Below are 13,346 nucleotides of genomic sequence, written 5' to 3'. Positions count from 1 at the left end.
CGGTACGGTCGGCACGATAAATCAATCTGCTACCATTGTGACGTATAGTATAAGGCATCTTCACCTCAAGTCGACCGCTACTATGCCCGCCCGCACTACACACCGTCCAAAAAAAAACTATCAAATGATGAGGTGTAATGAAATCATTGCTCGAAAGATGCTGTTTGAATTCATATTTCGAACTTTCAAATGTACTCTTGAATTTTGACCATTTTTGCCTCAACCAGACCACTGTTCATATAACTCAATTAATTATTATCATGTGGCTATTAATAATATAGTTTATTATTTATCTTATTATTTTTGCACCATATATGTTATGCTTTTTATACAAATCCTATAAACACTTACTCTTTTTGGGTTCTCAAGGTTGACTGGAAATCCCTTCAAAGGATGAGTCCGTCTGTGTATGCTGACATTTTATTACACCTGATATTTATATTAAAAGTGAATGTACAATAAAGTTTATAATAATAAAGTAGTTAGGAATCACCACTTCGGTCCCGACATAAAATAGGCTACTCCTTCCTACCCTGTGAATATTGTAAGAGGCGACTACATAAACTTAATGGTAGAGGTATGGGCAGCAGCGTTCCTCTTAAAACATCTCTAAAAGCCTAACTGTGGTTGCCAATCCGCCTGCCAAGCGTGGCAACTACTGACATAACTTCCCTTATAAGGAAGGTTTACATTCAAAAGTGGACAATTAACAATTGAAATGAATGAATTAAGAAGTTAACTCAGCAAACGTTATTTTCAACGTTAAGCCAGCCGTCAGGTCCATTTTTTGAACGAGATATAAATTATCCTATCTCACAAGTTATAGTAAATAACACACATTTAAAAATTTCACTAAAAGCAGTCCAGCGGTTTTAGAGATTAGAGTGAACGAACGTCTTGACACAGAATTTTTATCTGTTAAGATTAGCGAAAACAGATATTTTTTTTTTATACAACTTATGTAGAATGGCAAACAAGCTGACGGCCCACCTGATGGAAAGTGGTAACCGTCGCCTATAGACATAAGCGATACCATGGACATAACAGAGTATACTGTTTCGCCCATGATATCTCTTTCTGCTTTTTTACATTATCTTTATGTATGATTTTAATACTTTTCAATACGTTATAATGCGCTACCCATTGACTTGAGACAAGTGTCTAACAAATTTACTTTTAAGACTTTTTATTTTTAAATCTTCGTATCTCTTATGAAGAAGCTGTGAAAGCAGTTCATCATCATTTTCATTATCAACACCTTTGATCTCTATTGTTGCTTTGTTGGTATTATGTATATTATCGTGTATGTATGTACATTTATATTACTGTGTATATTTTTATGATATACATATATTTGTACATGTAAGTAATATTTACTTTATATTATAGTATTTTGTTTTATAGATAAGACCGCCTTTTGTAATCCAGAAGTATAATATATATTTAACTTTGTATTATTCTTTAAGTAGTACAATAAAAAGTAAATAAATAAATTTGTTTAATGTATTAATGTAAATACTTACACGCCGAGCATAATTATTCTTATGTGATTATAATGTGCAATAGTTCTCCATTAGGTATATGTGTAGGTAATATAATTTGTAAGTCAATATGGATACGTCTGTAATTGTTTATCTTTTTTTTTACAACACAGGGGGCATATGAGCATGCGGCTCACCTGATGGTAAGTGACTACCGCTGCCCATGATCACTCACAACTATTACAAATATCTATAACAATTTTCATTTTTTCATCGCATAATTACATTTTTGTTTTGCCAAAAGTTGACTGCGAGAGAATGCTATATAACATTAAGTCCGCCTTTTGTGCAAAACATTTTTTGTAATATGGTCAGTAAAGAATAAATAAATAAAAAGAAAACACGTTATAAGACAAGAGTGTTTAACACTGCCATAAGAATTTATAGAAATAAAACAAACGATACATAAAATAATCTCGAAATTAATTCGCCTCACTATTGACCGCCGACATAAAAACAAAAAAAAATATAATAACAGAGATACATGAAAAGCTTTTTACTTTAAAAAAGGCTCTATCTTAATCCTTATTAAGCCTCATCGTCGGAAGGGTGAGGCTATTGAGACCAAAGAGGTGTTATTTTGAGACAGTCACAGATTAAATTATTTTTATTCATTTTTTTACACTAGCAAGAGTTAGGTATCGTAACACTGGGAGTCGACGGTGGAATATATTTTAAGAAGATTATTAAACCATTTTATTTATTTTACAATAGGGTAACACTTTGATAGACATATATTACATCGAATATTTTTATAATAAATACTTTGGATACGTTACGTTACCTATAAAATAAAAAGTAAATAAGCTAACGACTAACATAGCCGTAATAGGGTAGGCAGGTTATCATTGTGATCAACATATGAGTACCCAATACCTAAATATTGCCGAGTATATTTTTTTAATGGGATATAATGAAAGAGTGACCGTTCCTGCGCTATCGGTATACGCTGGCGAAGCATCAGAGTAGGATATTAGGTGAGGATGAAACAGGTCAGCTGGCAGTGAAGAATTCATAAAGAATTAACTAAGATAGTCCTCAAGTGGGACCGCATGCACCATGCGGTCGACCTGATAGGGTATATTTTTTTAATGGGTAATGATGGAATGGTAACCTGCGCTATCGGTATACGATGGCGGGGCACTAGTGAAGGATGATTGGTGAGGATGAAAAGGCAGGTCAGTTAGCCCATCGTGACGAATTCTACGATTTTCTAAATTATTTACGATGATTTGATAGGGTATATTGCTAGCAATAGAGTTCTTAGATTTCATTACTAACGATCCCTTCCCCTACCGAGCATATTAGAATTTAATGTGGAAGTGGGCGATTCTATCGCTGTCACTGTTGTCAATTTGATTTATTATCGATGTTTTTCATCACCGGAGGATTAGTCGAAAATTAATATTGGCATACACATTTTAGGCCTTAACCAGATTTGAACTCACGAACTTTGCGGTCTATAAGTTGAAGCATTAGTATCATTGGGCCATGACGCTGTCGTTATTTTTGTTATTGAAACAGCACTAATAAGAGTCTAGTAACGTAGTAGGTTCTTATTTTATTTTAAAATGCATTACGTATTTTTGCACTTTGATACTCCAGCTTTCCTGAGTTTCGTAGCGAATTGGATATTATAAAAACATAACCTTAAGGTTTTATTTTTAATGCATTTCGAAAATAACATCATCATCATTATATCAGCCGTTAACCGTCCACTGCTAATCATGCCGGCCCCTTGGGGGGTTTGCCAGTAGTTGTTACGCTTGGCAGGCGGACTGGCAACCGCGGTTAGGCTTTGGTGATGTTTAAGGTGTATACACAAACATTTAAAAATACCAATTATACCTACTCAGTGAATATCTCATATAATCATCATCATCATATCAGCCGTTAACTGTCCACTGCTGAACATACGCCTCCCCTAATTGGACGGGGGGCGGGGGGAGGGGGTTCAGTAATTGCTACTTGCTGCTGTTAGATTTTGGTGGTGTTTTAAGAGGGATGCTACTGCCCATCTATCGACCAATAAATTCGCGCTAAAGTCGTTTCCTAAGACACCCACAGGGAAAGAAGTGGTGACCCATTCTACGGGATCACACGGCAATAAATTATAATAGCATTATCAATTTTAAATGTAACTTAATAACATTAATGTTAAAGTAGAATTACTTAAAGGGTATTATGGTCTGTATATAGTCTGTATATATCTGTATATATTATATATTCTGTGGTGTCAGCAGTATAGGTCGTATCTAACTAACATACTTACTAATATTATAAATGTGAAAGTTAGTTTGTTTGTTTTTTATATCTTAGCCGCTTAACCAATGACAACCATGAAATTTGGTGCACGAGTTCTATATAAAACGTAAAAAGACATAGGCTTCTTTTGGGAAAGGGTTTGTTAGTAGTGGGTTCCAACAATCCTATCGCTAGCAATATATCCTATCAGATCGACCTCCACGCGATTCTCCCTGGAAATCATCGTGGTTAATTCTTTTCGAATTCTTCACGACGGGCTGACTGACCTGCCTTCATTCTCATCTATCATCTATCACTGGTGTCCCGCCAGCGTATACTGATAACGTAGGCGGAGTTACCATTAAAAAAACTCTTTTACGTAATCGAAGTCACGGCTAAAGTCTAGTACAATATACACAAGTATTATACTTTTGTAATCTTTTGGAGGAAACAATAAAGAGTATCTATCTATTTATACTTTTTCACAAGAAGGGTTTGTATAAAATTTGGTGTTATTTATTTTAGATTAAATAAAAAAAAATATATATGAAACATAAGTTTGTGTAAAATAAAATATCCTTATAATAATAAGGCCGGTAACTTGTCAGAGGAGCTCGTATAGTAGCCAAATCAATTTAGCACCATGTAATGACAGCATGTGAGAACTGCGAAACTGGCGTAACTGTCAATGGTTATGTCTCTCTTTGTCAAAAAATATGTCATTAACACGGGGAAAAAAATATCAAAGTACAGCGAGGCACCCCTGAGAGTTGTTACATAATAGGGTTGTCAACACTCGAACACGATGGCTTTTCAAGTATAAATAATAGCGACTGTTTGTTACATTTGAATAGTGGCACTTTTGCGTTACTTTGTCGGCACGCTTGAATTGACTTCGGGATCGATTTATTGATTTTGTTCACGTCATATTTTTGTAAATTTTATCCCAGTATACCAGAGTATTTGTTGCAATTTTATAATTTTTTTTTTATTTTGACATGGGTAGTTTTTACCAGCAGTGTTCCAATTTCAAATATTTTTACTATATTTTTCCATTTCACTAGTTTTCATTCATATCTTAGCTACTGTGATGGCAGCGTCAAATATTGTTTGAAAAATAACATAAAATAATAATAAATCTCTGTACTATATCATTTACTAACATCTTTTATAATAATATTGTAGAATGCAAAAAAATAAATTAAATTGAATTGAATATTTAAGTATATATAAAAAGTTGCAAATAAAATATATTTATAGATAATACTTATATATAAATACCTTGTAAGATTGTGTTCCACAAAAAATTTACTTCATTTCTGGCAAACCCAAACATTTTGATTTGAAAACTAAACTACTAAAACGATTTTGTTAAAATTTCTATGGGTCCAATCTGTAAGTATATCTTTTCAGGAAAGAAAAAATATTTTTCCAAAAAGGTTTATAACTGACAAAGTTACGAGGTAATGAATATAAAAAAATACGACCGAATTGAGAAACTCCTTCTTTTTGAAGTCGGTTGAAAAAGTTAAACTAAAACACAAGTTTCCTTCTCAAAAAATTTAATGATTAATGAAACTAATAAGTTCTTTATATTATTTCAATTGTATACAAGTTTGTCGCCTCTTGAACCTTTAACGCTTATCCAATCACTGTCAAATTTGATACATACATAGGTACTATATGGGAAACGAGCATAGTGTATTTTTCATCCTGGTCAATAACCATATCCCGATCACGTAAACAAATTCGCGAGTAAATACTAGTTTTTTTTTTATACAATTTAGATTGGCAAACAAGCTGACGGCCCACCTGATGGAAAGTGGTAACCGTCGCCTATAGACATGAACAGTATCATAGACATAACAGAGTATACTGTTTCGCCCATGATACCCCCATGCGTTGCCATTCTTGAGAACTCAGGTGTTATTCCTCCGTACTCAGTAAATTCACGCCATATCCCACCCTTCAAACCGAAACACAGTCATGCAAACACAACTGCTTTACGGTTGAAACACGAATGGAACAGAGGTACTCAAGCAATTGACTTTTGTACAAAGTCTCCCACTGGTAATGTGTATACTATGTATAAAAAACTAAGATTTTTTTATAATTCGAGCTATTTATATATAGTAACATTTAAAGTATGTACATAGATAAATAAAGAGATACGTAAGCACCAAATTTGTATACCAGATTAAAAATAGCCGTATCTAAAGATCCCACGTCACTGTCGGCTATTGTGGAGAGATATCGGTTACCACAGAAATTATTCGCATGACAATACTACCAGAGATCTCTATTTAACGAAATTACGAATTTTCGACGTACGCCGCTTCGACAATGCGCCCTTGTACTCGGTCGGCGAGATCAAAGGTCGATACGATACGGTAACTAATAATGGCACCAAAAAAAAAAAGGAAAGAAAAATATAATAACAATTTTGAATAACATATTTGTTTATTACCTATTTAATTTCATTTCCAAATGTTTGACTCTAACATCGAAGTTTAATTTTACTGACTATAAAAAAAGTTATTTATTATAAATACAATTGTGATTGATAATTTATGAATAACGTTCTGGTGATGATAAATACCATTAACAAAGCTACCAATTTAGACCAAAAATGACAGCGATGGTAGATTCGTCTAATAATGACTATTCTGTCCCTTGAATAATTTAACAGGACTGATGGTCAGGTCAAAGAATTTGAAACGTTATATACGAGTAAACTTACTTGGGTACTTACATACAAAAAAAAATTAATAGGTATCTATTTACACTTACCTACATTGAAACAGGATTTGAACATTAAATGAGAAAATTTTGCTCAACAAAAACGAACTCGAATCCTAGCCAAATTAGTACAGGGCCAAGAAGGAAGTAAACTATTTTCAATAAAAAAATAATAATTAAAATCGCTCCAAATTGATAAAGATATCGCCTAACAAATATTACATGTTACAAAAAATATTACAAAAGTCAGTACAGTAGTTACAGTCGCATTGTAAACATGTCTTTTTTCCCGTTGGATCCCGAATTTTGTATTTTTGATTTAACCGGTAATTTTAATTTATAAATTAATTTTTAATTTATAAATTAACCAGTAATTTTAATAACTAGTGATGTCATTACGATTACCCTGGTGGAAAGTTTAAAAAAATAAAAGTTTACCTAATCCCAATAAATATTTGTGTATATATTGGTTACAAGTAGGTATAACTAATTGAATGAATAAAATAATATCTAAAATATAAAACAATAATAAAATAAAAAAATACGCACAATTGCAAATTTATTAAAAAAAAAGAGTGTATATTTATTACGATTTATTAAAACTAAAAAAAGAGATAATTGTCTTGTATATTATCATATTTTATTCAATAGGTATATTTTTTATTTTACTAAAACAGTTTTTCTATACGTTTTCGATTATTTATTAGTTACAATACAAATGAAACTTGTGATTACAAAAGCTATATCGAATAATAGGTTTGTACCCAAATAATATATTAAGTTACATTGCAAAAATGTTAACAATTGCACCACATATTTACTATTACAAATTACACCCAACAAAGGACAGCAATTATTACATTAGTGTTGTAAAAAGTGGGTCGATACAGCATACAAAATATCGTATTACAATTACGAGCTTTTATACCGGCCGGCAGGTAGAAGGACTATCTAACATATTTCTTAGTTTGTTAAAAAATTATAGATAATTATGTGTATTTAAAATTATATTTAAATGGGACTTATGCCAGTATCTAAATTTATTGTGTATGTAAAATATAATAATATTATATAAAATATATAGATAAAAATATATTATTAAATATTAAATATGTATTAGGTATGTGCTATAGTTTGATAAGATTTATATTATGCCGAATTCGTAGCTTCAATTTTAGGTTATAATAGACTTGTTATAGACGAATATCAACAATATCTATAATACCTATAAATTTAGTCATTTGCAGATTGGAAAAAAAATTGCATTTAGTTTAGCTTTGTGTGTTTTTACTACTAATTACTAACGAGTGACTTAAAGCTTTACTAAATCATCTCGTAGCATAGGCCTACAGGTAACCTACGAACGCACTGACTACGCACCCTAGCTACAAAGTGGTATAACCACAGTTTTATTGAAAATACATTATTTAATTTATATGATTATTGTTCCTAAATAATGCAGTAAGTAACATAAGACAAAGTACCACGTACCTAAATTGAATCGAACCGCCGGCATACGCTTATCAACGCAAATCACAAAAAGTCCGCAACACAAAATATCACTCAAACATACATCGAGATCAACACAGTCCGAGATCAACAGTCGCTGACGCGTGATGATTCAAAAACCAAAATACTTTAATTTGTCAAGTTTCTAAACGCGACCAAATGGTCAATGTAGCGCGTAATCATCGAATGCCCTAAGTATTGAGTGGAGCACGTTCGGAAGCTGCGAACCGTTCACGATGTCACGGCTCGCTTACGACTGGCCGAGCCATCTGATTCCAAGTCAGCCGTGTGAGCATCGCAGGAGGCGGGGCCTCGAGGGGCAGACTGTACTCACTGTGCCGACAGGCTCACCCTAGGGTGGGTGACGCACACCACTGCCAGCCACGCACACCAACAAGCACTGTCCGTATTGACGCCTCGACGCCTACATCGGAGTCTGCAATGTGACTCCGCGTCGCCAGTCGCGTGTGTACGCGTCTTCGCTATGACTTGCATTATTTTACAGTTTTTGAATGATGTCCCGAAATTATAGGGTTTATTTAGTTGGCTGGTGGATTTAGGAGGAGCAATGTGATTTAACTAGTGAAATGCATTCAGACAACAAAGTTTACATTTATATATTATTGAATTGTTAATAAACGTGATTATTTATTCACTAGTTTAATCATTGCATAAATAAGTAGATAATAGAATAATTATGTTATTTTTGTGTTACTGTGCGTAATAAATACTTATTAATAAATTAAAATGCTGCCTGCCAAAGTGATCTAAATTGAAAAAGAGCAAAATTGCTCTCCTGATTGAGAGCAGTATATTTGAGCTTAATAAGACATCTTTACGGCCTATTACAATGCAATAATAATATATTATATGTAGCTATTTTCACTGCTGAATCATTCAGATCATAAAGTGCGAATAAAACCATTTTATTGCCGTCCTGCTCGTACCCAATGTTTATGTTCACGACTTTAGGTATAGTAATGTTAGGTATAAAAGGTTGTCGGTTAAGCAGAAAAGGTTCTAAAACTTTACTATGCATTACGAGACGTCAAATTGAGACAATCGTTTTCGGCTCCCGCAATAACGTTTTACATATCTACCTAACCTCCAATTTTATTTTATTTTTATGCTAATACTAGAATACATATACACTTTAGCTGATTATCAATATAAAAATAACTATAATGATTTCTTTTTTATTAATAAATAGATATAAAAAAAAAACTTTTCTCTATATCTAAACTAAACTTTAGAAGATTATTATAATATATATTAATATATTATAATAATCTTCTAAAGTTTACACAAAGTAAAATAAGTACTTTTTCTAAACTAATCTTATTTTTATAAACTCAGTTAAATATATATATATAAATAAAAGTTAATATGTAAAAGAATGCGACATTTACTGACAAATCATGAGATATATAAAGATCACTTATTTAAAAATAAACATGTATTCCTCAAGCATTTATTAAAAAAGGGATTTTCGAAATTTCTATTCAAATAAAAGACAAAAGATGCTGCGCAGACAATTCAAGGAGTTTCTTCTAGTAAAATGACACGTTACAAATCTGGGTAAATCAGTGAACATTGTTAAATAACCAAAAATAAACATTTGAAGAGTAACAAACTAAGTCATGTCACGCAAAATTAATTGACGCAACAATCGCGACGCCCGCCCGCCGAAACGGGCTATGTCCTTAAATCAACAAAACGGTTTCACACGCCGTGGCTCAACAATGACGGCCACGCGGCGATCGTCACGCCGCTCAGCCGAAGAATGAGTTAGCCCTAATTTATACTGGCTAAATTTCACGGCTGTTCTTAGTTATTGTGTGATTTCGCGATACCATGTCACGGTATTCGATACGGCTGGTTATTCCGTTCAGATTGAGACGTCATCTTTTATCGCTCATGCGAACGAGACCTGGCTCAGGAATTGTCGGTTATTTGGCGTGTTTTGGATAAAAGATTACTGTGTGTTTATAAAAGCTTTCGTTACAATACATCGGTCGGGTGCTAATTTAAAATTTTTGAACTCAAATTAATTCAACCATTAAAATTGCTGAGCTCCCGACAATGGAGTTCGAGGCTGATTTACTAAAAAATAAATAATGGAACTTTTTCTTGTACAAAGAAAGTGTTTGTCTAAGAACAATGTGGAGTACCGCAGCGGGACATCTAGATACGCGGGGCTAAACCATTTTCTTTACATTTTTTTTTTTTATTTGTAGACTTTGCTCGGGTGAATAGCGTCGGATCCTTAATTTACGCATCGATAGATTTATTTTGTAATTTCGCATTTGTGAGGGTTTGTTCTTATAGAGCGTTTTGTAACATTTCGTATGAATAGTGATATCATTAGGCAAGCAAGAACATCAGAATATTTGGACAGCTAGAAAATAGAGGATTTTATTTTTCTTTGAAATATTATCAATTTACATGATATTCCCTGTAAGATCTAAATGCTGCAGACTTATATAATTAAATAAATCTTTTACTTTTTTTATCTCATCTCATACATACACGCCCGTTCCGGTTATAAATTTTGACACATAATAAAACAAATATACAAAACGTTTATCATATCTTGGCATTTGAAATATGACTTTTGTATTAAGTAATTGATATATGCAACCAAATTACCCATTTAGTAATAGTTAGCAATATTGCTATATAAAAAAAAATCATAAATCAGCCCTGAATGCCCTTCGATAGGGCACAGAGCCGCGTTAAGGCGCGTCCCTCGCAGCTGCCACACCTTACACGCATCAGTGGCGGCTCACAACATCCGCGGCTTTAAGTAACGAATGCTTTGTGCATACCGATAGATTAGATGCATGGTTTATATACGTAAATGTAGCGATTCATTTGCAAATCATACATTTTTTAAATAAATTAAAACGCGTTTCACCACTATCTTATCTGATCATTACTGAAATGAAGAGGTCTAAAGATATTGTATGCAAATACAAATAATTCCTATTTACTCTAGCTTTGAAAGATCCCATGTTAAAGTGACTTGAAAACATTATATATACATACAATAATTATGACACCTAATAGGAGAAATAGAAGATTTTTTTCATTTACAATTTTTTTTTATAATTTTTTAAAGATCCAGCACTACGCAAGAACTACTGCACCAAACTGAATGCGATTTTTACAGTTATATTATAGAATATGACATCACGAAGTAGTCTATTTCATTGGTTTTCCGACTTCCAATGAGTATACAAAGATTCATTCTCTCATCATTCGTTAGAATTCAACTTGTGCTTTTACATATTTTTATTTTATCATAATACGAGTATACGAGTAGTTGATAGATACAATGTAGGGTTGTTATTTATACCTATAACTAGATTATGCTTAACATAAATATGTATATAATATATATATTTAAATATTTAATTATCAAATTAAACTCAAAATTAATACCATTAAATTAGGTATTACTGTTTCCAAATTTCAGATTAGTGTAGAATGAATGACTCCGATGTTATAAAATTAGTATAAATGCTTTTATAATTTTAAAATTTTAATATTATTCTAAACATTCTGATATCTGTAAAATAAAAGAAAATGAACAAAATTCCACTCTTTTGCACATTCTATAAGCAATATTAAGGAATTATATTTAAATTTAGCAAATATTTTCCAATTAATAATCGCAAATATGACTCGCCTATTCACGTAAGAGAGCACCGCAAGTATCTTGTAAATTGCACCACAGTTTTGCATTAAAAAAAGGACGTTTCTTTTCACCGATAGGTTACAGATTAGACCGGCATGCAGCCAATTTGAAGCGCGGTGTCTTCCGCAAGCCGCGTTTGTTTTTTGCGTGGTTTTAACTTACATCACTTTTGCGTTAGGGTAAAAAAGGGTTATCTGCTTCATTGATGAAATGGATGCAATACAAAAATAAATAGGAATGGTTAATTTAAAATAAGTAAATCCAACTCTTCTAAGCAAGTAGATAAACTATTTATTTTTATCCTGTCATATAAAGTAATTCAGTTTTTAACTGACTTTTTTGAAGTCGGTTGAAAACTGAACTGAATAGAAGAAAATTCTCGATTCGGTTGTATTTTTGTTTTGTATTTTTTATTGTATTTTTCACCAGAGGGAGACTTTGTACAAAAGTCGATTGCTTGGGTACCTCTGTCCCATTCGTGTTTCTACCGTGAAGCAGTTGTGTTTATATGGCTGTGTTTCGGTTTGAAGGATGGGATATGGCGTGAATTTACAGGGTACAGAGGAATAACACCTGAGTCCTCAGGAATGGCAACGAATGGACGAAACAGTATACTCTGTTATGTCCATAGTACTGCTCATGTCTATAGGCGACGGTTACTACTTTCCATCAGGTGAACCGTCAGCTTGTTTGCCATTCTGAGTTGTATAAAAAAAGTATTTTTTTAATGTTTATTACCTCATAACTCCTTCAGTACTAAACCGATTTTTTAACCTTTTTTTATAGGAAAGGTATAGTTACAGTTTGGTTCCATAGACATTTCATCAAATTCGTTTCAGTAGTTTAATTTTTAAATAAATTTTTTTTAGGACACAATTTTTTTTTTAATAGGAATATCTATTTTAGATTAATAACATAAAAAGCAGAGAGAAACTTTGTATAAAAGTCATTTGCTTGGGTACCTCTATTCCATTCGTGTTTCAACCATAAAGCAGAGGGCCTACCATGAAATATTTTCCGAAATTCCGGTGACGAACGAAACAGAAATTTGATGTTAAAATTACATAATAAATGCCGTTTAAAATTATTAAAAATGGTAAAATATCGCTTTTCTAGACTATTAAGATAGGATTTATGATGAACGAAATGTTAAGCTCCATTTACTGGGTCGATTTCGGTGGGAATAAAAACACGAAATTGAGCCCGAAATTTCGGAATTTCATTTCATGGTAGACCACCAGTTGTGTTTGCATGGCTGTGTTTCGCAGTTGCTTAACTGCATGCATTATTTGTGACCTCTACATATATTGACTATCTTCCTCTACTCACCCTTTAACAACTCATTAGCCATCCATTGTTAAGTATGGGAGGAATATATACAGCCTAGTAGGTAATAATAACGCGATGACCAGGGGAGAAAGGGGTTGTTAGTAAAGGGACCTAACAGCCCTAGTAGCATGTCCTATAGACGAAAAAGAAATTCCTAGTAATGGGATCTAACAACCCTATTAATGAAATTTGGTACACGGGTAGGTTCTATGTTAACACATAGAATGTGAATTTATATATTGATTCATGCAAATGAAGCCACGGGATACAGCTAGTACTAGAAA

At 32.7% G+C, this 13,346-nt stretch overlaps 1 protein-coding gene across 3 annotated transcripts in view; it reads right to left on the bottom strand.

The window, feature by feature from the left end:
- Positions 1-8,288, bottom strand: part of LOC113512170 (paired box protein Pax-6) — a 92,514-nt gene extending 84,226 nt beyond the window's left edge. For all 3 annotated transcript variants that reach the window (XM_052893937.1, XM_052893939.1, XM_052893938.1), the window contains exon 1: positions 8,016-8,288. The gene's annotated coding sequence lies outside the window, so the exon portion shown is untranslated. The remainder of the gene's footprint in view (positions 1-8,015) is intronic.
- Positions 8,289-13,346: the final 5,058 nt, after the last annotated feature.

This window comes from Galleria mellonella, unplaced genomic scaffold (genome assembly GCF_026898425.1).
Source record: "Galleria mellonella isolate WM207_F2 unplaced genomic scaffold, CSIRO_AGI_GalMel_v1 utg184, whole genome shotgun sequence".
NCBI lineage: Eukaryota > Metazoa > Arthropoda > Insecta > Lepidoptera > Pyralidae > Galleria > Galleria mellonella.
This window is presented reverse-complemented; position numbering and strand designations above follow the sequence as displayed.